The sequence below is a fragment of the Pipistrellus kuhlii genome, unplaced genomic scaffold (genome assembly GCF_014108245.1).
Source record: "Pipistrellus kuhlii isolate mPipKuh1 unplaced genomic scaffold, mPipKuh1.p scaffold_m20_p_8, whole genome shotgun sequence".
In the NCBI taxonomy this organism is placed as follows: Eukaryota; Metazoa; Chordata; class Mammalia; order Chiroptera; family Vespertilionidae; genus Pipistrellus; species Pipistrellus kuhlii.
In genome coordinates this window covers 48,995,135-49,021,005 of record NW_023425584.1, presented here as the reverse complement: position 1 = coordinate 49,021,005, position 25,871 = coordinate 48,995,135, and positions in this window count along the sequence as shown.

Below are 25,871 nucleotides of genomic sequence, written 5' to 3'. Positions count from 1 at the left end.
AAAAAAATAATTAAAAATAGAAAGTACAGTTTACAACTAAATTAGATTATGGAAGTATGACTTGATTACTACAAGTGAATCTTCAAAGTACAGTATGATAAAGATGATATAGTTAGCCTTTAAATTTTGAAATATAAATGTAAACCCAATTTGTAAGTATGTCTTCAGTGAGACCAATTATAGCAAGCCATTAAATTTTGACCCATACACTTTCATTACATATTCCACATTACATTTTTTTGGTCCTAATATTACTTTTTAGTATTAATAGCTATTAATAAATAAGATTGAGTATAGTAGAAGTGGGTGGAGAGTATAATGTGTGAATTCATAGATTTATATCCTGCTATCAATTTATTCATTGCTTCACCTAATTATTCCATACATATTGATTGACTGTCCATAAACTCTAGGATACAGAAATAATTAAGACATGCCTCCTCCAGGTCTGGAGGAAACTGACATGCCAGCCTAGGATTACAGTGCAAAACAGTATGTTCTGTGAGCAAGGTAAGAACAAGGTCTGACAAGCACACAGGATAATGCTTAGGAAAAAACAGGCTTCCAGGAGGACACAACACCTGGATTTAAAGGCTTAAAGGATTAATAAGAACAATAATAACACATAATATTTTATTGATGTTCACAACATGCTACATGCTATTCTAAGCACTTTGCATCTATTGATTTACTTAACCCTCACCACAACACTTTGACCTAGGTCCTATTATTATAATTTTATACATGAAGGAACTAAGATTCAAGGTCATAGAGTGATCAAGTGGCAGAACTCGAATTTGAACTCAAACAAATTTGGGATTATGTGAGTGAGAGGGAGCAAAGACATAGTATAAGGTCACAGACTTCAGCAACCTGCAAATCACAAAAGCTTTGTGTGACATATGAACACCTGTGAATTTCTCCCCAGGGCTAGAATTATTCAAGGCTCTTAAGTGTATCAAAAGTATAACACAAGCACATACTCTCTTTTCTTCCAACCCTTTGCTCATGCTGCTACCAGACTATACTCCTTCTCTTTAATTCTTTCCCATTCTTTACAGTTTATCTACTCTGTGATATTTTCATTCCATAAATCCCATTCACTATCCAACTCTTCCAGCACATAAGCCCTTATCACATAATCAATTATTCTGTCAGTTATTGTGCACTAGTTTTTACATGCATTAATTCAGTCACCGCTTTGTCCTATTCCCCTTCTATATTCCCACATCATCTATTTCAATTAATGAGCTTATAAAAGTGACTTATAAAATAAAACTTATTTTTGAATAAAAACTGATAAATTGATAAACTTTAGGAACAGTGCAATCAGTTGCTCTTACTGTTGCTCAAAACAGAAATTTCCCAACCTCTCTATCCGGTCATTCTGGTTGCTTATTGCATAATGAAGATATTTAAATCTCAACAATAGATAATTGTAACTTGCTTGGCAAATGCCCAAATTGTTTCTCTGATTAATGGGGGGAAAGAAAGATATAATAAGAATATAACACAACACATATTAATTCTCAATGATTTTCTAAAATCCTACTTCATAACTAGTATTATTTTTATGATAATCATCATATATTCAGATTAGAAGGGCTCCTCAGGGTTTATGTTTTTCTCCTACATCTTCCAATTCACCACAGCTATTCAGACAGGATTCAATGTTTAAATTAGCCTTGACACTTGAGAGACTATTTTTAAAGATCTCCCAAGTAGGAAATCCATATCCTTCCATAGTAATTCATCCTACTCAGCCACTTCTTCCCTGTAGTTAATCTGAATCCCACACATTGTAGTAGGGGCTCATTTCCTCTTGTTTTGACCCCTGCTGTGTAAATGGAGAACAGTAGATTACTATCAATTATTACTAAACCATTATTTTTTTAAAGTACTGTTAATATCCCAGGCCTCTCTTATTTAGTTAAATGGTCGTTGTTACTTGAATCTGTATATATTTTTACAGATTAAATATATTTTATTTCTCATTTTTATCTTTCAAAACTCTAAATCCTCTACATTCTTTAGTGCAGAATTTAAAGCTTAAAAATGAGGCCTAAGGACTCTGGTTGCTAGTCATAGGCCTAACTATGCTTAACTCTTATGTACTGTTTTGCTCCTTAAGCCCTTTCAGTGTAGAGATTTTTAAACTAATTCCCTAAGATTATTGAAACCAGATTTCTGAAACATATTAATTTACTTAACTGGTAGAATAGAATCTTTGAAGTAACTACAATCACCAAAGATATTAACCCTTTGCACTCCGAACCATTCTGGACATTGGCTACCAGCGACTCAACGCTAACTGCGGAAACGTGCGTTGAATTAACTCAATTCCCCGTAATCACTAATAAACTGCAATGTCCCCTGAGAGGGGACATCCGACTGATATGCTAGAATTCCGATGTCCCCTGAGAGGGGTCAGCGGAGTGCAAAGGGTTAATAATTGAGAGACTAAGAGCCAAGATTCCCCAGTTACAGATCCACTGGAACTGCTGGGTTAAAATGCTTACAGGTTTCCCAACATTGTCTGATCCTCTTCTTTTAACCAGTTCTCTTTTATTAATTTTTAATTCCCCTGTTCAGATTATTCAAGTCTTTTAAAAAATATTTGTTTGTTTGTTTGTTTGTTTATTTATTTCATAGAGAAAGGAAGAGGAGAGACAGACAGAAACATCAATGATGATAGAGAATCATTGATTGGCTGCTTCCTAAATACCCACCCTGGGGTTTAAGACTGCTACCTGGGCAAGTGTCTTGACCAGGATTCAAACCATCACTTTATGGTTTATATAATAGATCTAAGCTCCACTAGTGAGCCACTTTAGCCAGGCTTAAGTCTTACTTCACAAACCCATGTTTTTACCTTTATTTTGGGCTTCTCTAGCTAAATATATTCCCACATCAATAATGATCATTTCAAATCTGCTTCTCTGAAATCTCCATTTTTCTTTTTTTAAATATATTTTATTGATTTTTCACAGAGAGGAAGGGAGAGAAATAACAAAGTTAGAAACATTGATGAGAGAGAAACATCAATCAGCTGCCTCCTGCACACCTCCTACTGGATGTGCCCGCAACCCAGAGGCTGATGCTCTATCCACTGAGCCAAACCATTAGGGCTGGAATCTCCTTTTTTTTTTTTTTTTTTTTTTGATCCCCACTCTCCTAGCTACCTAGGCTGGAAAGTTTGTGAACTGGGCTATGGGTTTTCTCTTATTTCATTAAACAATCTTTTATTTTGCCTTCATTTCTATTGTCATCACACTCTTTAAAATCTTTATAACTTCTGACTTAAACCATTTGTTGGTTATATAACAATCATCTTAATTTGAAAATTTCTCTCCCACCACCATTATCACAAGTTGCAACTCCTATCTACTCTAGACAGGCGTTTCCAGTAACAGGCTGCATAGAGAAAGTAATGCAGATAAAGGAAGGCCACTTTCTTTTAGATGAAGGGAGATGTTAAAAGAAGGAAAAGTTGATTTTCTTAATTAAATACCTCCCAGTTAAAAAAGTATATACATAATGCCTTCCAAAGCCTACTAAGTAAAGTTCAAATTCTTAATAAGATACTTAGTGCCTTTCATATTCTGACTCTAATTATCCCACAATTCTTTGATGTTCTAATATAATGGACATTTTATTATTCCTCTACCACCCCCCTTGCTTTCATGACATATATATGCCATCCACCTTCTTCCAAATGCTTACTTTCCTGCAGCTTCTCCTCATCATTCAAAGTTAAATACTTAAATGAAGTTTTCACCAAGGGGGTTAATATCCAAACCATCCTCGAATCTAGGGTCTCTGACCTGATATGTACTGATATGCGCACACACTGAGGGAGAGCCAACGATCTACTGGAGTGTGGGTAGAAACTATTTGACCATCTGTTATAAGTACTTTAAAGAATAGGAAATAAAGTAAGGATTGATTTTCTTTAACGTACTAATTGTCATTAGGACTGACACCAGGCCCATGCATTAGACATGGATACCATGGAAAGTAGCCATTGGGAAGTCTGGCATTCCACAGTGAGAAAGCATTTGCTGTGACACAGATCTATCAATCATTTTCAGTACATTGTGACCTATTGCAGATTATGTAGGTATTTGAATAGCCCTACTTAGTTGTTAATTAAACTAACTCTCAAAACATGCTTTTTACCCCCTATAAGAACCTGAAATTTAAAAAATATTATAGTGTAAGCACCAGCAAACAAGAATTAAAGAGGGATATAACATTTCCCCATTCTCCTAATATGAACTTTATCTAATATCACATTAGATGCAAAAACAATGTCTGTTGAATCATATCTAACATAAAATTCATATTACCATCACCAAAAATTTCATTAATAGTGTATTAAAGAAAGTTAAAAATTTATATTCAATAAGATTAAAATAATTTCAAAAATATTATCTATTTCATATTTATATTATCTTCTTAATTTATAGTTTTGTATGTAATAATGTATGTAATGTATTATTATAAACTATATACACATAATTTTATATAAATATTAATATGTATTATAAGTAGGTATGAAAATAATAATTAATGAACTATATAATCAAAAAATGTGATTACTCTTCTGACCTGACATAGCACTGTTTATACCTCTATTATACTTTCTTTCTTTTATTATAATCATTTAAAAAAGGCATTGTTTTCTCCCTATCTCTTCTAAACTATAATCTCTTGGAGGAAAAGGATATCTTATCTTATTTGCAATTATTTGACCACTGCTTAATACATTTATTAAGCACATTAGAGATTGGTTATTCAATAAATGTTTGTTAGAAGGATGGATGGAAGGCTGGGTGAGTAAGTGGGAGGAGGAGTATGTTGTGGCTTAGGTTTTATTTAAGCTTGTTTCTATTTGGATTACCAAGAAAGAACACTTAACATAGCACTCCTAAGGCAAGAGGGGTTAAAGAGCTCTTTGCAGGTTGGTCTACAGCTTTTCCTGAGAACAATGTCACGTTTCAGGAAGTAGAAAAAGGTAGAGTCCAAATTAGTAGTGGCAACAGTTTCTCTCTTTGAAGAGAACCAGGGCTCTTGGCATGTTCTCCATTGCCAAAAAGGAAAGTGCCTGGCAGCTCTCATCGTCAGCAGAAGTGTTTTTTGTTGTAGTTTTTTTTTTTTTCTTTTTCTTTTTTTTTTTTTTTTTTCCTGACTTGCAGTCTCTGAACCTGCCATTTCCGCTGTAACCCAGGTCTGGTTTACCTAAAATGAACTGACTCAGGAAATGTATTTTCACTGCTCTTTTTAGCTAAGTATCACAGCTCTGTTTACAGCATAAATGTTCATCACTGCATCTACATTTAAAAAGAATCTCATGCAAGACAATCACTGACCATAAAACATTTTATTCACAAGAGTTCTTCATTATAATTATCAAGGATTCAGTGTCTCCTGCATTTAAGGAGACACAGTTTTTCAATAACAGATGATAATATCGTATGACACCAGTCAACCTGAAAAGGGAGAGTAGGAATGAATCTGAAGGAGAGAAGTGTCTTAATCTGATAAGAAAACTGCTGCACATAGTGCATTCAAAAACGCTGAATTAATAGGTGAACAAGTGAGGGGAAGAAAGTCCAACAACAGTGTCCCCCGAGATAGAGCAAAAGGAGGGAATGCACACTCCTCGTGTTGTGTAAGTGCTATTTTTGGGTATAGTTGCTTTACTGTACTTCAGAACACTGCAGAGTTTCAAACATCTAAGTTGTTTTGCTTCTGACAATTCTTAGGTAAACACAGAGCTCACGAAGCCCAGACATCACAAAGACTAGAGCCAGGTTTAGCCATGAAGCAGCCTCCAATGGCTCTGCTGGAAGGTGACTAGAAAAACAAGAGTCAGATCAGCCAGAAGCAAAGCCCTGCCCACCCACCCTTCTTGGCACCATAGCATCTCAATGTAGAGGATTAAGATAAACTCTGAAACTATGAAATCTCAGGAAGTCTGTGGAGGTAATAATACTCCCTCACATATGTCAAATTCAGCTGCAGTTGAAATATGACAATTCTACTAGATGTCAAGAATTGACAAGCTGCATGTTTGAAGAAGGAAAGAGGAATTTGGGATATACCAGGAACTCTGGGAGTAAGAATGTGGGCTTGTTATCACTTCACTGAAGTTTACCTAGAAGCCTAAAGAGCCTAATCTAAGCAGTTCAGAGATCCCTGTATGCCTTCAAACCAATCTAGTCCTTTCTATGGAGGATATTCATACAGTGAGGGAGGTCATAAAGCCCATACTAGTTAAAAAAAAAAAGCATTAAAGTGAAGCAAAACAAAAACAGACTTGAGGCACAAACACTTTGACAAAAAAGTTAGTAATTTCTTCTTTTAAAGATATATATATATATATATATATATATATATATATATATATATCACAGCAATTCCATTTTTTGTATATCTAAGAGAAATGAAAACATATGTCCACCCTAAGACTTGTACAACACTGTTCATAGCAGCTTTATTCATAATAGCAAAAAAAACAAAACAAAACAAAAAAACTGGAAACATTCCAAATGTCAACAGGAGACTGAATAAACAAATTGTAGGATATATACATATTAGGTGATACTTCTCAGCAAAAGGAAAAAGAACTTTTGATATAAACGGCACATATGAATCTCACAGACTAACACAAAAGAATGCACATTGTATTATTTCATTATTTAAAGTTGTAGAACAAGCAAAACTAATATATAGCAAAAAACTTAAAACTGTGGTGTTTTGGGGATTGATTGTAAGAGGAACTTTCTGGCATAGTGGAAATGTTCAATATCTTTATAGAAGTGTAGATTACATTAGGTACCGTATTTTCCGGACCATAAGACGCTCCGGACCATAAGACGCACCAGTTTTTAGAGAAGGGAAATGAAGAAAAAAAGATTCTGAAACAAATAGTGTCCTAAAATATTTTATGTGCATTAAAACCCAACATCACAGTCATAAACACATGTAATCAACCCTGTAAAGTAAACAGCAGCATTTAGAACCATTTTAGAGCCGGGCAAGCACACAGAGACCACACAGAGCCGGGCAAGTAAAAAAACTTTTTTTTTTAAAGTATATGTGTAGGCTATATTTGGACCATAAGATGCAGGGACTTTTCCCCCCCACTTCTGGGGGGGAAAAAAGTGCGTCTTATGGTCCGAAAAATACGGTATTTATTTATCAAACTCTTTGGATTGTACACTTAATATTTCTTTATTTTCCTATATGCAAATTTTATCTTAAAATTAGCCAAAAAATGTTGAAGTCTAGTTATTAGCTTTAGTTTTTATACTCCCCAGTAATATGGGTTAACAATTCTTTAATTAATTTTTTGTATTCTGATCTTGAACAAGTAAGCAAATATATTAAGGATAATGAGATTCCAATTTCTCACTGTTATAAAAGAAAGTTAACAACTATGGGAAAGGGAAGATGGGGATGTACATTGGAATTGGAGGCATCAGTATAAATCCTTAGTTTTTAATAAATGAATGAAAATTGAAAGAAGGAAAGAAAATTAGTTTCCCGGCTCTGTCTACTTGAAAGGACCTAGAAGCAATGACATGAGCATATCTAGTACTCATTTAGCTTCTAAACAATAGTGGTTTCTACAGTAAAAGGAATCTAGGATCCATGGAAAAAGAGCTGGATCAGGGAAATTATTCTGGAATATATGGTATATAGAAAATAAGAAAGTGGCCAAAGCACTAAGCTATACACCTGAAGCTAATATAATTGTAAATGTCAACTGTAATTGAATTTTTTTTAAAAAAACATTGTTGATTGATTTTTAGTGAGAGAGAGGAAGTGAGGGGGTGAGAGAGAAGGAGAAACAGAATGGAGGGAGACAGGGAGGAAGGGAGGGAGGGGGGGAGAGAGAGAGAGAGAGAGAGAGAGAGAGAGAGAGAGAGAGAGAGAAATTTGATGTTCCACTTATTTATCCATTCATTGGCTGATTCTTTATATGCCCTGATTGGGGATTGAACCTGCAACCTTGATGTATCAGAATGATGCTCTAACCAACTGAGCTCCTTGGCTAGGGCTGAATTTTTTTAAATTTTATTTTAAAACAAACTAGTCAAGGAATAATGAAACTAAACCAAAAGGACACCAAAACCTAATTTCTGCTTCTATTTCTACCCTGATATCCTAAGCCCAATAACCTATTAGGTCATTTTAGTTTTTAGAAAGTCCATCAGTTAGCTGAGGAGAAGAGAAAACAAAGCGAGCTAAAATCTAGAAAATGACAAACCCCTCATAGAAAATGTCCTGTAGCTTCTATAATATCATCTTTTGCAGGGCACTGGAAATAGGAAGAAGCTAACATGAATGGTTTTAAGGAAAAACTAATTGAATATTATAGGAATTTTACAGACTAAATAACAGTTGGTATGATGTTTAGAATCCCCAGGAGTTCTATGCACAAAGAGAATCTACACTTGTTCATCAGAGCTTCCCCAGGAACTCTCACTAAGTGCTCATGCAAAAAGTTAAGAGCAGAGCAAGAGATTTGAGATGGAACCCCTAAAATACAGGCTCTTGCTGATTGTCGAGTGAAGGACAGGAGAAGAGAGAGACGGACCCTCCAAGTCACTGTGAGTCCTCATTATATACTTCTTAGAGATTTCCCATAGCTGGAGGAAGTCAGGAGTGCTAGGAAAGACCACTTTGAGGAGCTGGCTTCCTGGGCCTGAGCGGCTCTTTTAGTAATTCCACTCCATCAGAAACATACCATGCTCATTCCTTACAGGCAGTTTGAGCATTCACTGAATGCACTTCTCAACACTCCAAAGAGAAGCACAGGCAGAAGAATAGAAAGAGATCCTTTGAACCACAGAAAGCCAGGGGGCAGGACCGGATAGCAAGGGGGATGCCATAGCAATATAAAAAGCTGGAAGTAACTTTATAGAGCAGAATGAGATTCCAGTTGGTTCAGAAAACTGGAGAGGTCTTGCTCTGCCAGAAATAAAGTACGGACTCCCCCCTGAATCATTAATTTAATGGTGAACTAAATATAATTAAAATAAAAGTTTCAGTCCCAGCTCAACTATGGTTTGCACAGAAAAAGTTTTTATTTTCATGAGCAGGAATATTAGTTACTTCAGTCTCTACTGGTTGTTTTACTTTATAATATATACAACATCCTATGTATAATCACAAATAATGAAACACCCATAAAAAAAATATTTCTTGAATGAAATGGAAGCAGTCTCAGAGATACCCAGAGATTATAATGATAAGACAGGGACTTCAAACTAACTTTGATAAATATGTTAATGTATCTAGGGGAAAGGTAATAATGCAAGTGAACAGATAGGTAATTTTAACCCATAAATTGAAACTATTTCTAAAAATGAGCCAAATAAAATATGATATCTGGGGTAAAAAAAAAAAATTATACAATTAGCTTATCAACAGACTGGAAACATTAGTGATAAGAATAAGTATACTTGACAATGGGTCAATGGAAACCATCTAAATGTTAACAGAATAAAAGTGAAAAAATGGAGTAACAATATCAGTCTAAATTATATATAACTAGAATCCCATAATGTTAATTAAAATTATATTAATTAGGAAGGGAAAATCATAACTTTATTGTAAAAACACCATGCAGACACTACCTTAATCACATTATCAGAATTACTATTAAGCTATATATATATAAAAGCCTAAGAGACCATTATGACTGAACAATTGGAATGACTGGAACAACTTGTTGACCAGTCGCTATGATGCACACCAATCACCAGAGGGCAGATGCTCAATGCAGGAGCTTCCCCCTGATGGTCAGTGAGCTCCCACAGCCCTCCTATCATGGCCTCTCTCCCCAGCTAGCCAACCTCTTACAGCCCCTATCTCCAGCCCCCACCCCCCGACAGGCCAACCTTCCACAGTCTCTTCCCCCAACCGGTCAGCCTCCCAATAGGCCTCAATCACAGGCAGGCTAAAGGACCCCACCTGTGCACAAATTCATGCACCAGGCCTCTAGTATTAGAATAAACCAATATCATGCACCACCTGATGTGATACACTGAGAAGGATACAGTGCATACCAAAGTGAACTGAGAAGTATGTCAGTGGTTAGTACATACCAACTTCAGGGATATAAATTCAATCAAAATGCATAATCTGAATCTAATTATTGGATTAGATAATCTGATAAACATTAGATAAGCTGAAGTGGAAGAACAGCCTACAAACATTTGCCCTGTACTTTTTCTTTTTTTTTTTTTTTTTTTTTTTTATTAATTAATTTATTTTTTTTACATATTTTAATGATTTTTTTTTGCCCCCCTCCCTCCCTCCCCCATATCCCCTCCCTCCCCATAGTTTTATGTCCATTGGTTGTACTTATATGCATGTATACAAGTCCTTCGGTTGATCTATTATCTCCCCCAGATCCTCCTCCCCTCCCCGCTGTAATTTGACAATCTGCTTGTTGCTTTACTGTCTCTATATCTATCTTTTGGTTCATCAGTTTATAATGCTCTTTATTATCCACAAATGAGTGAGGTCATGTGGTGTTTCTCTTTCATTGATTGGCTTATTTCACTCAGCATGATGTTCTCCAATTCCATCCAGGTTGCTGCAAATGATGAGAATTCCTTCTTCTTTATGGCAGCATAGTATTCCATTGTGTAGATGTACCACAGTTTTTGGATCCAATCATCTGCTGACGGGCACCTAGGCTGTTTCCAAATTCTGGCTATTGTAGATTGTGCTGCTATGAACATAGGGGTGCATATATCCTTTCTGATTGGTGTTTCTAGTTTCTTGGGATATATTCCTAGGAGTGGAATTACTGGGTCAAATGGGAGTTCCATTTTCAGTTTTTTGAGGAAACTCCACACTGTTCTCCACAGTGGTTGCACCAGTCTGCATTCCCACCAGCAGTGCACGAGGGTTCCTTTTTCTCCGCAACCTCGCCAACACTTGTCGTTTGTCGATTTGTTGATGTTGGCCATTCTGACAGGTGTGAGATGGTACCGCATTGTTGTTTTGATTTGCATCTCTCGTATAATTAGTGACTTTGAGCATGTTTTCATGTGCCTTTTGGCCTTCCTTCTGTCTTCTTTTGAAAATATTCTATTTAGGTCCCTTGCCCATTTCTTAATTGGATCATTCATCTTCCTTTTATTTAGTTGTATCAGCTGTCTGTAGATGTTAGAGATTAAACCTTTATCAGTGGTGTTATTTGCAAATATGTTCTCCCACACCGTGGGCTTTCTTGTTGTTTTGTTGATGGTTTCTGTTGCTGTAAAAAAGCTTTTTATTTTGATGTAGTCCCATTTGTTTATTTTCTCTTTAGCTTCCATTGCCCTAGGGGCAGTATCAGTGAAGAAGTTCTTTTGGCATACGTCTGAGATTTTGCTGCCTGAGGATGCTTCTAGTATTTTTATGGTTTCCCGTCTGATGTTTAAGTCCTGTATCCATTTTGAGTTTATTTTTGTGTATGGTGTAAGTTGGTGATCTAGTTTCATTCTTTTGCATGTGTCTACCCAATTTTCCCAACACCATTTATTGAAGAAACTGTCTTGACTCCATTGTATATTCTTTCCTCCTTTGTCAAATATTAATTGAGCATATTGATTTGGGTTGATATCTGGGTTCTCGATTCTATTCCATTGATCTATATGTCTGTTCTTGTGCCAGTACCAGGCTGTTTTGAGAACAGTGGCTTTGTAATACAGTTTGAAGTCCGGTATTGAGATCCCTCCTACTTTACCCTTCTTTCTCAGGATTGCTGTGGCTATTCGGGGTCTTTTATTGTTCCAAATGAACTGTTGGAGAGTTCTTTCTAGGTCAGTGAAATATGCCCTTGGTATTTTAATGGGGAGTGCATTGAACCTATAGATTGCTTTAGGAAGTATGGACATTTTGATGATGTTGATTCTACCAATCCATGAACATGGTATGTTCTTCCATCTCCTTACATCATCCTCTATCTCTTTTTTCAATGTCGTGTAATTTTCTGCATATAGATCCTTTACTTCCTTAGTTAAATTTATTCCTAGGTATCTTAATTTTTTTGGTGCGATGGTAAATGGAATTGCTTTTTTAGTCTCTGTTTCTGTAGTTTCACTGTTGGTGTATAGAAATGCCATGGATTTCTTGGCGTTAATTTTGTATCCTGCTACATTGCCAAATTCATTTATTAAGTCAATTAGTTTCTTAATGGAGTCTTTTGGGTTCTTTATGTACAATATCATGTCATCTGCAAATAAGGATAACTTTACTTCTTCTTTTCCAATTTGGATGCCTTTTATTTCATCCTCTTGTCTAATTGCAATGGCTAGTACTTCCAGTACTATGTCAAACAGGAGTGGCGAGAGTGGGCATCCCTGTCTTGTTCCTGTTCTTAGAGGGAATGGTTTTAGTTTTTGCCCATTGAGTATAATGTTGGCTGTGGGTTTATCATATATAGCTTTTATTATGTTGAGGTATGATCCTTGTACTCCCACTTTGTTAAGAGTTTTTATCAGGAAAGGGTGTTGGATTTTATCGAATGCTTTTTCTGCATCAATTGATATGACTATATGATTTTTATCTTTCAATTTGTTTATGTGATGTATCACGTTTATTGATTTGCGGATATTGTACCATCCTTGCATTCCTGGAATAAATCCTACTTGGTCATGGTGTATGATCTTTGTGATGCTCTGCTGGAGCCGATTTGCTAGGATTTTGTTGAGGATTTTGGCATCTATGTTCATGAGGGATATTGGCCTGTAATTCTCTTTCATTGAGTTGTCTTTATCTGGTTTTGGTATTAGGGTGATGCTGGCTTCATAGAAGGAGTTTGGAAGTGTTCCTTCCTCTTGAATTTTTTGGAAAAGTCTGAGGAGGATAGGTTTTAGTTCTTCCTTGAATGTTTGGTAAAACTCTCCTGTGAAGCCATCTGGCCCTGGGCTTTTGTTTGCTGGAAGCTTTCTGATGACTGTTTCAATTTCTTCCCAAGTCACTGGTCTATTGAGATTTTTAGATTCTTCCTGATCGAGTTTTGGAAGTTTGTATTTTTCTAGGAATATGTCCATTTCCTCCAGGTTGTTCAGTTTGTTGGAATAGAGTTGTTCGTAGTATTTTGTAACAATCCGTTGTATTTCGTTGGGGTCTGTTGTTATTTCACCTCTTTCATTTCTGATTTTGTTTATTTGGGTCCTCTCTCTTTGTTTCTTAGTTAGCCTGGCTAGAGGTTCATCTATCTTGTTTATTCTTTCAAAGAACCAGCTCTTGGTTTTGTTGATCTTATGTATTGTTTTTTTGGTCTCTATGTCGTTTATCTGTGCTCTGATTTTTGTTATTTCCTTCCTTCTGCTTACACTGGGCTTTTCTTGTTGCTCCTTTTCTAACTCTTTGAGTTGTAGAGTTAGATCATCTGTTACCCCTTTTTCTAGTTTTTTGCAATAGGCTTGTAAGGATATGAACTTCCCTCTCAAGACTGCTTTTGCTGTGTCCCATAGATTTTGGATTGTTGTGTTTTCATTGTCATTTGTTTCCAGGATGTTTTTAATTTCTTCCTTGATTTCTCTGGTAACCCAGTCCTTGTTTAATAGCGTGCTGTTTAGTCTCCATGTGTTTGATTTCTTTGGATTATTTTTATTGTAGTTAATTTCCAGTTTTATGCCATTATGGTCTGAGAAGATACTTGATATGATTTCTATCTTCTTGAATTTGAAGAGACTTTGCCTATGACCCAAAATGTGGTCTATCTTTGAGAATGTCCCATGTGCACTTGAGAAGAATGTATATTCTGTGGCTTTGGGGTGGAGTGTTCTGAAGATGTCAATTAATTCCATCTGGTCTAGTGAGTCCCTTAGGATTGATATTTCTTTGCTGATTTTTTGTTTAGATGATTTGTCGAAGGGTGACAGTGGGGTATTAAAATCTCCTACTATGATTGTATTGCTATTAATATCTCTCTTAATGTCCTCCAGCAGTTTTTTTATGTATTTGGTTGCTCCTGTATTGGGTGCATATATATTTACCAGGGTTATTTCTTCTTGTTGGATTGTTCCCTTTAGTATTATGAAATGGCCTTCATTATCTCTTATTATGTCCTTCACTCTGAGATCTAATTTGTCAGATATAAGTATTGCTACCCCGGCTTTTTTTTCATTTCCATTTGCCTGGAAAACTTTTTTCCATCCCTTCACCCTCAGTCTGTGTGCATCTTTTTTTCTGAGGTGGGTTTCTTGTAGACAACAGATGTATGGGTCTTGTTTTCTTATCCAATCTGTTACCCTATGTCTTTTGATTGGAGCATTTAATCCATTTACATTTAAGGTTATTATTGATAGGTACACATTTGACGCCATTTTTATTCTATACCCGTGTTCCTTCTTCACTTCCTATTTCTTTATTTTTACAGTAGACCCTTTAGCATTTCTTGCATTACTGGTTTGGTGGAGATAAATTCCTTCAGTCTTTTTTTGTCTGTGAAGCTCCTGATTTCCCCTTCAATTTTGATTGATAGCCTTGCTGGGTACAGTATTCTTGGATTCAGACCCTTCCTTTGCATGACTTTGTATATTTCATCCCATTCCCTTCTGGCCTGGTAAGTTTCTGTTGAGAAATCAGTTGTTAGTCTGATGGGGGTTCCTTTGTATGTAACTTTCTGTCTCTCTCTGGCTGCTTTTAAGATTCTTACTTTGTCATTGTTGTTTGCCAATTTGATTATAATGTGCCTTGGAGTCTGTCTTCTGGGATTCATTTTGCTTGGGACTCTGCGAGCATCTTGGATTTGTGTGGGTTTTTTCTTCTCTATTTCAGGAAAGTTTTCTGTCATTATTTCTTGAAATACTTTTTCCATGTCTACCTCAGTTTCCTTTCCTTCTGGAACCCCTATTATTCGAATATTATTTTGTTTTGTAATGTCCCAAAGCTCCCGTAGGCTCTCCTCCTGCTTTTTAATCTTTTTTTCTAGAAGCTGCTCTACTTGGGTATTTTTTTCCATCTTATCTTCTAGCTCACTGATGCGGTCCTCTGCTTCCTCTAGTCTACTCTTGATGCTTTCTATTGAGTTCTTCATGGTAGCGATGTCATTTTTCATTTCTTCTTGGTTCTTCTTCAATTCCTCATGGTTCTTCTTCAGTTCCTCATGGTTCTTCCTCATTTCTTCTTGGTTATTGTCAAATTTCTCTTCCATTCTTTTTAGCCAGCCTATGATCATTATTCTGAATTCTTGCTCTGGTAGGCTGCTTACCTCGGGCTCGTTTACTTCCTTTTCTGGTGATGCCTGCTTTTCTTTCATGTGCGGACTATGTTTTTGTCTCCCCATGGCCTCTCTTCTCAGGATGTCTGGTTATGTGGTGTTCCTTCTCCTGCGTTGATTTAAAATTTCAAAATACAAACACTACCTGGTACAACACAAGAGGCACTTAACAGGATTGTACTTACAATATTAATAACCTTTAGTAAAGGTGACCACTAGAGAAAGGCAACTTAGGGGATAGGAGAGAAGGAAGAAGGGTAAAAATAAAATAAAGAAAAATTTTAGAAAGTAAAAATTAAAATTAAAAAAAATTAAGTAAATAAAATAAAAAAAAGAGGGATAAAGAGATAGAAAAAGAGGAAAAAAAGTAATGACAAAATAAAGTTGGAAAACAGGGAAAAAAAGAAAGGAGAGAGAGAGAGAAAGAGAGAGAAGAAGCAAACTAAAAGAGAAATGGGAAACAAACTATATATATGTGGAGAAAACTGCCATAGAACAACCACTGAACCCAGCTAATGCCAGTAACAATACTTGGAGATTAATACAAACTACAATATCCCCTATTATTAAGTAAGGCTATGATATACAGAAGTAAAAGATACAAACAAAAACAGAGTATTTTTAAAAAAAAAAAATACAAAGCAACAATAACAACACAGTAATAAGCATAACAATTTCACTAACAAGCCTAAAAATTCACAATAATCAATCTTCACACAAACAATGCAAAAAGGATAGAGGGGAGAACAGTTTTTCTTTCTTTTTTTTTTTTTTTTTTAACTAGTTAATATAGTGCAGAGATTGGTATTTATACACTTGGATCAGGGGTTGGAACATAGGTCTATAAGTATAGTGAGAGTTTTAGCAGGGGGTATACAGAAAGAATAGAGGAAAAACTAAAGCCGGAAAGGGATAGGATAAACCGTAGACTAAAAGGGTAAAGTTTAGCAAGAGAGTGATGGTGTAAAGGTCGAGTTGAGATAGGGTTGAATGATGCTATAGTAGAGATTAAAATAGAATGAAGGTTACTCCCAAGGTAAAATAAAGAAAAAAAATAAAATGGTACTGAAGAGGGAAAAAAGAAAAAAAAAATTGCAAAATAGCAGTAGTAATAGTGATGATAGAGATTGAAAAATGTAATAATTAAAAAGGTAAAATCAAGTAAGGAAAAAAAATCGTTTCTTAAGTAAAAGATATAAAAAATGAAGATTAAATAAAAGAGGTAAAAAATGAAAATAAAATAATAGTAAAATTAGCATAAAAATGTCCAGTAGTGGTCATTCACTTCCTCTGTTAATATATTTGGCACTCCTGATTCTCGGCCCAAAAAGTCTTGCAGTTCCCAGCATTCCACTGCACCTCAGATTTGTAAGGTAATCCTTAATTTTAAGTAGACTATATCTTAGTTATTTGTGTCCATTTATTTTTGATTAATTAAAAGATAAAAGAAAAGAGAAGGAAAAAAAAAAAAAAAAAAGGCAGTTTGTAATTCAGCTCTTAGGTGTCAGTGTTACCGGTTTGACCTCCCAGTCTTTTTGGTTGCTCTGGCCTTCTTTCTCTATGGCTCTAGCTGGCAGGGTGCCAGCTGGCTCCCAGACTATCTCTTCTGGTACAGATCCCTTGTTTCCAGGAAGGCAATTTCCCCCTGCAATTTCCCCGGATATGTCCAACTGGGCAGTCCTTCCCTAGTATTCAGAAGCAAGGGGGTGAAGGGGATCAGGCACCAAGGTGTCCAGATGTTCCGCCCTTGGCGAAACAGCCGAGATTCTTAAGGCTCTGACCAGTGACCTGTGGCGTTTTAAACAAGTCCCGCTTCTGGGGAGGATAACGTCAAACCCAGCACTAGGTGTCGCTGCAGCCTTCTTTGGGTGCCGCTCGGCGGCCGGTAGTGCGCGCTCCCGGCTACCCTGAGGGAGGGGTTGGAGCTCCCCGGCTACCGTAGCTGCCTGGGCCGCGGGACCCCGGTCCCCTAGGCTGTCCCCGCAAACTCTGACCTTTCCGTGGGTGACCGAAGAACTCCCCGGATTCCACGCGCCCGTGTCGATTCGGGCGTCTCAGCTGCTCGATGGACCTCCCCGCTGTGTGTTTTTCCAGGCCTCTGCCCTGTACTTTTTCAAAATTTTTAAAATCAAGAAAGGTGAAAGATGGCTAAGGAGCCATTCTATATTTAAAGAGACATTATAACTAAATGCAATTAGGGATTTTGGGTTGGATACTGGGCAAGGGAAAATATACATAGATGATATTTTTGGCATAAATAATTAAAATTTAATATGGTGTGCTTATTAGAATAATATATATATATATATCAATACTAAGCTTTCTGGTTTTGATAATTGAACTGCATTTATATAAATATACAATAAACTAAGGATAATGGGTCACAATTTTTCAACATACTCTCAAATGGTACTTTGTAAACATGTAATATATATATATATTGTACATATATATAGAAAAAGAGATTAATTACACAAATAAAGTAAAATGTAAATAACTGATGAATCCGGAAAAAGTTTTATTGGAGTTACTTAGGCAATTCATGCAGCTTTTTCATATGTTAGAAATTATATCAAACATACCGCCAAAATCGGTTTGGCTCAGTGTAGACCTGCAGAGTGAAAGGTCCCAGGTTCGATTTTGGACAAGGGCATGAACCTTGGTTGCAGGGCACGTCCCCAGTAGCGGGTATGCAGGAGGCATCTGATCGATGTTTATCTCTCATCGAAATTTCTAGCTCTCTATCCCTCTCTCTTCCTCTCTGTAAAAAATCAATAAAATATATATATTTAGAAACATATCCAAAAACCATCCTTAAAAAGAAATGATACTGCCAGAGAATACTACGCTGTTTGTGAAGTGGTTATAGAGTGGGCAGCAGCTGTTGGAGTTAGGCAAGCAACCTTGCATTTCACTGGTAATCAAGGACATATGTCAAGTCAGAACAGATTCCGAAATGACATTAGTTTAAAACTATAGGGCTTTGAAACAGGAAGGAACCTTGGCACTGCCAATGAAACTGGAGTTAGGTGTGGATGCAAGTTTCTCTGAGGAAGATCCAAGCCTTCTGATTCTCAGTCTTCATTTCTCAGACATTTCATTCTTCATTTATCCATCACGCTACCTTCTCAGGACTTTTAAGGTTTTTCTATCAGCCTAGCCACAGCTCCCTTCTCTTTAGGGCACTCTGAAACTAAACCTTATCTAGGCAAACCCTATAGTTTGCCATACCTGAGGTGTGTATCTACTTAATGTCATGGCATTTCTTACAAAGGAAGATGTTGGAGTTGAAAGAGCATGAAGGCTTTGCTGACTCCTGAGGGCAGCATAGCTCTACACCTTCCCCATCTCAGGTTATCTCAGGTTACCTTTTCCAAGTGGAGATTCATCTTAATTACCGGCCCTCCTATTTTTATTGACCAGCTGTTGAGATTTATTGAACTCTCAGTGTGTACTTATCACTCCCCTATCACATTGATCAGATGACATATTACTCCCAATTTAGTTATTCCCTGATTAAGCACTCTTGAAACAAATAAAGGTGTGGTGTATGTATGGGGAGGGGTAGAAGGATAGGAAAAGTTGGCACTTCCCTTCCAAGAAATACATTCAGTTATATGTGATAAAGTAATTCTTCTGGTGGATGCACCATGCTAATGAGGAAAAATTTTGGATCCCAACCCCATGTTAACCTATAGCTAGCCTGATTATTTTCTATGGCCACAGAGTAAGACCTGAACCTTATAGCCATATTATAATGAGAATCAACAGAAATTACTTCTCCCTGGAAAAAAATAATTATGGCAATGATTCCACTAGAAGCCTCATAATCTTTTCTTCTTGTGTGAAAGCCTGTTTAGCTATAGCTCTAATAATTATTATGAACATTAGTCTCAATAAGAGCAGTGTGTTCATTATATATAATAACTGTTCATACTTGTCTTCTAGAACAGTGTTTCACAAAGTGTGGTACACATACCCCCAGTGGTATAGGAAGAGTTTGGTGGGGGTATGCGTTGCACCAGAGTTTGGTGGGGATATGCACTGCACTGTGCTTAGCTGTGCCTAATTCTAAGTTCTCATGAGTACAAAGGGTATCTCAGCATTACGAAAATTATAGAAGGGGTACACATATGTCAAAAGTTTGGGAAACACTGTTCTAAAACATGATTTATAAATAGCAATACCTTTGCAGTCATTCTAAAAAATGATTTATCAATAACCAAGTGGAGGGGAGCAATGAGGAAAAAAGGGGAGGACATCTATAATATTCTCAACAATAAAGATAAAAATAAGTAAATAAATAATAAAAAATAATTCATCAATAGCAATATCTTGCCTGGCCAGGTGGCTCATTTGGTTGGAGCATCATCTCTATACACCAAGGTGATGGATTCGATCCCAGACCAGGACATATACAACAATCAACTAATGAATGCATAAACAGACTGGAAACATCAGAGAAAAGAATAAGTATACTTGACAACAGGTCAAGTCATCCTGACACAAAGAGGTTTGGAATAAGGACATTTTTCTCTTGAAAATCATTGCACCCCCTTAAATATCCCTTCAGTCCCACCTTCCTCATATCATCAGTAATCATGCTTTTTTTTGTTACTTTTTAATGTTTCTTACATCTTGCTCTACCACTTAGTTTCAAATGAGAGTTCTCTGATGTATGCCCCTTTTCACTTATACTTGAATAAAAAATAATTGCCTTGATGGATTAAATGAGCTGATATTCAAGGAAAAAGTAGGAAGAGAGCATTGAACAAGAAATAAATGGGTGCTACAGAGATACTGAGTCAACATTCCAACTACCAGTGGCACAAGGTGCTGAGGGTCTGTATAACTTGGCATTCCTACGCTCTTCTATCTCTTCATATCCTATAATGTTTTTAGGAGTATTTTTCAACAGTCTTGGTAACTCATATTCTCAATAACATCTGTTAAAGACCTCTAATGTGTATATATATAGAAGTAACTCAACACAGCTTCTAATGGAACTATGAGAGGGAACCATTTTATAGGGTTTTAATTCTTTTCAAACACTCTTCCTACCCCCTCAAATTGGCCCCCCCCTCACACACAGCAATGTACAGAGATCAAGCACTTTGGTATCAGACAAATTTGATTTCAAAAATCTTGTTACATTTAATCTTAAGAAAGTTACTGTATCTGTGTAAGGTCTAGCTTTCTAGTCTATGAATAAGATTAGGTAAGGTAATCTGATAATATAAAAGCTAGGTATTATTCCATCTCTTTATCTAGTATTTTTCTTTTGAATAAATAATAATAAAGTAATTATTGATATTTATACATATTCAATTATTTTCTTAAAATGGCCAGTTTGGTCAGTGGTTAGAGCATTGGCCTGCAGATCAAAGGGTCGCAAATTCAATTACCATTCAGGACATGTGCCTCAGTTTCAGGTTTCCTAGTGTTGATGGGGGCATGTGCAGGAGGCTATTGATAGATGTGTCTCTTATGTGGATGTTTCTCTGTCTCCCCCTCATCCCTCCCTTACATTTTCTCTAAAAATCAATGGAAAAAAATCAATTTTTTAAAAAATATCCATGGTGAGAATTTTTTTTAAAAAAAGTATGTTTTCGTATGTCGCACAAAATGTTATAAACTTTTGAGAAACTGGTTATACCATAAGCTCATAAACATATGGGTATAGTTTCCATGAAGTAAGATTGTTCCACTATCCTCAAATAATGCCATGTCAATTTTCAACCATGGCTGTCTATACTTAGGGAAGCTATGCGCCCATGGGAAAGGTATTCTGCTCAAGGTTTTCCCTGGTTGTATACTCCTCTCCCTTCAATCATTTGGTCTATATCTCAGCAGCCCAGGAATAAATTAACACCTGTGGCTAATATGCATTTAATGTGCTGGAGCCAACATCCATCATAATTCATGGGATGTCCTCAGGACTTCAATGAGCCATGTTGGAAGCCCATTGCTATTTTAGATAACTATAAAGAAATGATGAGAGAAGGCAAGTTTCCAGAATAATCTTGCCCCCAATATATTCAGTCCCTCAGAGCAAGTGTCTGGAGTCAAAATGCCTGAATTTTAGTTCTAGCCCTTCTGTTTCCTTTCTCTATGACTTTGGGGAAGTTACTTAATCTCTTAGTGCCTTAATTTTCTCATCTGAAAAATAGGGATAATGATAGAATCTACCTCAAGGTACATTGTGAGGATTAAATGCAGTCATATATTTAAAGCACATAGACCACTCCTGGCACACTGGAAACTATCATCACAGGGTAAGGCAAGTTTAGTAAAGGTTCTGGGAGAGACCAGGCTCTCCTTAAAGAAACTTAAAATTTTAGTCCACCAGTGGCTCGTGTCACAGATTACTTCTTAGCTCAGAGACAAGTATCTGTGTTCTCATCAGAAAGCATTGCTATGCTTCCTAATCTTATTTATTACTGGAGTAAACAGACCAACTGGTGTGTAATGGGTATTAGTGGCACCAAAACCCATGCAAGTTAATTCACCCCCACAAAGCACAGAGAAATACAAATGCTGTGGGTGAGAACAGGGAACTCTGGTACTGACCTCATTTTGTTCTTGTATATAGGTTTATTAGAGACTTGTGACTTGAGGGAAAACCATGCCCAAGGAACCTGGGAGTTGGTTTCAGTGGCTGGTGAGAAGTACAGGCTCGTCATGCCTCTTCCTGGCAAAAATGACAGAGAATGGCAGTTCATGACACCTTCCAGACAGACACCTGCACACACCCCTTAATATTAGATTGTGACCATTTCTTCACACCTATAAGACTTGCTACTCAGTGACAACTCAGAGGAACAAAAGTCAAAACATGGGAGTATTCATCTAGGCAGTGTTTGAAATACAGATCAAGTTTTGAAGTTTTGGCTCTGGCCCTAGCTGGTTTTATTCAGTGGATAGAGCATTGCCCTGTGAACTGAAGGGTCCTGTGTTCAATTCTGGTCAAGGGTGCAGGCTCAATACCCAGTACTGGCATGCAAGAGGTAACCAATCAATGATTATCATAGTTGATGTTTCTATCTCTCTCCCTTTCCCTTATTCTCTGAAATAAATAAATAAATATATTTAAAAAATAAATTAAGTGTTGGTTTCAGATCATTAAGTCCTCTCCACCAAAAGAAAAATGTTTTCCTCTAGAGGTAAACAATAACTCTGCTAAATCCTTGAATTCCTTTTCTGAAAAGGTAGAGAGAGATGATGAGTTAGATAGATAGATAGATAGATGATAGACAAAATCTATACTTATATATTTAGTATTTTTATATGTATATATTTACAGTTATATACTATATATGTATATATACACACACATATATATATGTATATACATATCTGTATCTATCCATGTCTATGTCTATATATCTTATCTATATCTATATCTATATCTATATCTATATCTATATCTATATCTATTATATCTATATATCTGTATACAGGATGGGGCAAAGTAGGTTTGCAGTTGTATAAATGTTATTTATACCTGTGTATGTAGTTCAGAGTGGGAGAATTGTATAGTCATCTAGGGTTCAGTTAATCATTGACCTTGAGGCCTTAGTGTTCTACAAAGAAGAGGGGAACTTACCTCATGAGGAAGAACATAAAAACAAAGAAAAAAAAAAGCATAAGCAGACAGTGCAAAAGCCAAAAGAAAGTGATGAATCCCACATTTCAGACAGGCAATGCCAAGTGTTAACTGCAAAATCTAGATCACAGACATCCTACTGCAGTATTTCAATAGCAGTTCATTGATCATAGCTCACTTGTGAAGTGGGATAAAGAACAAAATGGCTTATGACTAGTGTTGCTGGAAAAATTGCCTAGATCATCTTTTAATAAGAAAAATAGACTCCATTAGCAGAAAAATGTAAAGAGAAAATCCAAATCACTCAGTACATAAGTTCCAGCCAATGTGTAAGGCAGCTTGTGCTACTTTATCCACTTAGTAGTATTGGAGGAAAACACTGCAAAAACTTTAATAAAGCAATAAAACCCATTTTAAAACCTTTTGCATCTGTTTTATTCTTCTCAGAGCTGCTCACAACTTCATCTGTGTAGAAAAGAAATAGCACCCATAACTGATCTGTGATTGCTTATTAAACATTTACCTTAATAACCACACATAAAATAGTCAAATATAAAAGGAACTTTCAATTTTACTATTTATCTAGTGCACAAATGGTGACCCCAAACTGCTAACTGTGGAAGGGCCAGGAGGAGAAGTGTTCCCCGAGCCTTTGAAATCTACCTAAAATGCTTTATGGGTAGAAATTGGCAGTGAAATATGCATTGCCTGAGAGCGCACTTTGCTTTGCCCTCCAAGTCTATGTGAAGCACCTTGGATACTGCTTCCTCAGCCAGGTCTCAAAGTGCAACTTCCATACCATATCCTCTACAACTCCTGTTATTTAACTGAATGGCAGGTATTTCTAACAACTGAGTATAATAAGGAAAATTTAGCCGTCATTACTAATACCCATAGGAGGAATTACTATTGTGTATTTGCTGATCAACCATAAGGACAAGGATTGCATTTTTCTTTCAGCTCTAAAGGAGGTATTATAGAACCAAAGAGCCCACAATGACAGATGATGATGTTACATAGGTAATAAAGAAGGAAAATAGATGAAAGGTGGGGAAACCAAATATTTAATTGATTAAAAGTGGGAGAGGTGATATATGTATGGCATATATAAGATACACACACACACACACACACACACACACATTTTTTAACTAACCTGAGTCATTCAATTTTCAAAACCTCAAATTATATTTCTAAGTGTTATTTTGTATATAAATTTATAGTTTAACATTTTTATTTCACTAAAAGTTGTCAATCATCATTATACTGTGTAAGTTCAAGTACTAAGTATCCTGAAATAGAGGCTAGACTTTCTCCCCACTCTTATAGTCTTCTCTATGGAGCCCTATTGATTTAAAATTATGAATGCTTCTCCTAATTATTTTTTCACTGTCTCTTTCCCTACTCATAACTTACCTTTTTTTCATTATGAGAGTGAGATTCCCCTTTCCTTGGTACTGGTTACTCAAGATGAGAAATAAGATTTTGTCTGGGAAAATATGGACTATAAACAGAAATTAAGGAATTTCCCTTTTAAAATTTAAGTTCTCCAGTCAAAACACAAAAAGGTCTTAATTTCCCAACTTTTATAAAGATTTTTTTCCTGGATTTAGATTCTAAGTTTATATTTCCAAGCCTCAGTAGCTGTGGTTCTTTTTGTCAAGCCCTGTGATATAATTGACTAATATTATTTTCACTATCTACTTAAAATGTTCTGTGAAAGTGTCATAGCATTTCAATTATTCAATGTTAGCTATTGATTTAGGGAAAATTTCTGGCACCATTTTTTTTTCTTAGTGGTTCATTACCAAGTCAATTTTACAAATTAATACCATTGAATTTGCCACAATTTTATCTTGGGAATTAATAATATTCCCTTTTACTTGAGAAACCATTTCTTCCAGCTACTTGGCAATTGTGGTTGTCATTATGTCCAGTAATGCCACTAAAGTAAGAAAAAAACAAAACACTTTTCTATCTCTAAGTTAAAGTTCTAAAAAATACTTTAATCTAAATGGAAAAAAAATAATAAAAATAAGAAACACAAACTTTTTTTTCTTCTTCTGTATTTGCTAAAGATTCTCATTGTTCTCATAAAGCACTGGCAATGCTGCATGGGTCAAATGTTTCTACTCTAGCGATACACTTGGTTTTAGAAAGGAAAAAATATCAAGGAAAAAGGCACTAGCATTGTCTTTCAGAATGGTGTCTCTCAGGGCTGTCGCCACACTCCACACAAGACCAACTGTCTGAGAATGGAGATTTAGTCATTAGCAGCAGCAGTCTTTTACTTACTCAGGGAGGAAAAGTTCAAGCATATGAAAGCTGTCCTCTCTTTACTTCACCTAATATATTTGCTCCATTTGGGGGTTCTTGTTCTGATCCAGAGCAACATCAACCAGTGTTTAATTTTTCATTTCTCTGATCATTTTTTTGGGGGGGGTTTGTGTATCTCATAGTTTTTGAAAATTTAAAAGCCCAATAAATCTGTTCCCACATCAGTTATGATCTTATCCTTACCAATTGCATTTAGGAGCATAAAATTATAGATTTCACATAGTATCAGTATTCTCTAGCAAGTAGAGTTGAGCATTGAAGAAATATACCAGACAAATTTGAGGGTGGACTCTTTCTAAAAGTAAAAATAATCTTTTATTTCCTAAAAGATGAGCCATTTTTGTTTGATAAGGTTTCAGAACATAGGAAGTGTTATAAATCTTATACGAAAGAACCCATAAGGGAGGCCAATGATCAAGCTCAAGAACTAATTAGGGGGTCGGTAGCAAAATGGAATCATTTATAAAAGAGGGGTCTAATTAATGCATCTTGAAATATGGAATTCTCTGTGTGTGTGTGTGTAATTACAGAATCGGGATTGAGAATCATGGAGCTAAAATGGTTCTTTGAGTTCTAGTCCCTGCCTATTTAGGCAACAAGGAATTACATAGCTCTTTTTGTGCTATGTTTGACATCTCTCAAACCAACTTTGATTATCTGTGTGGTTTGCTATCTCAGAGCAAAACA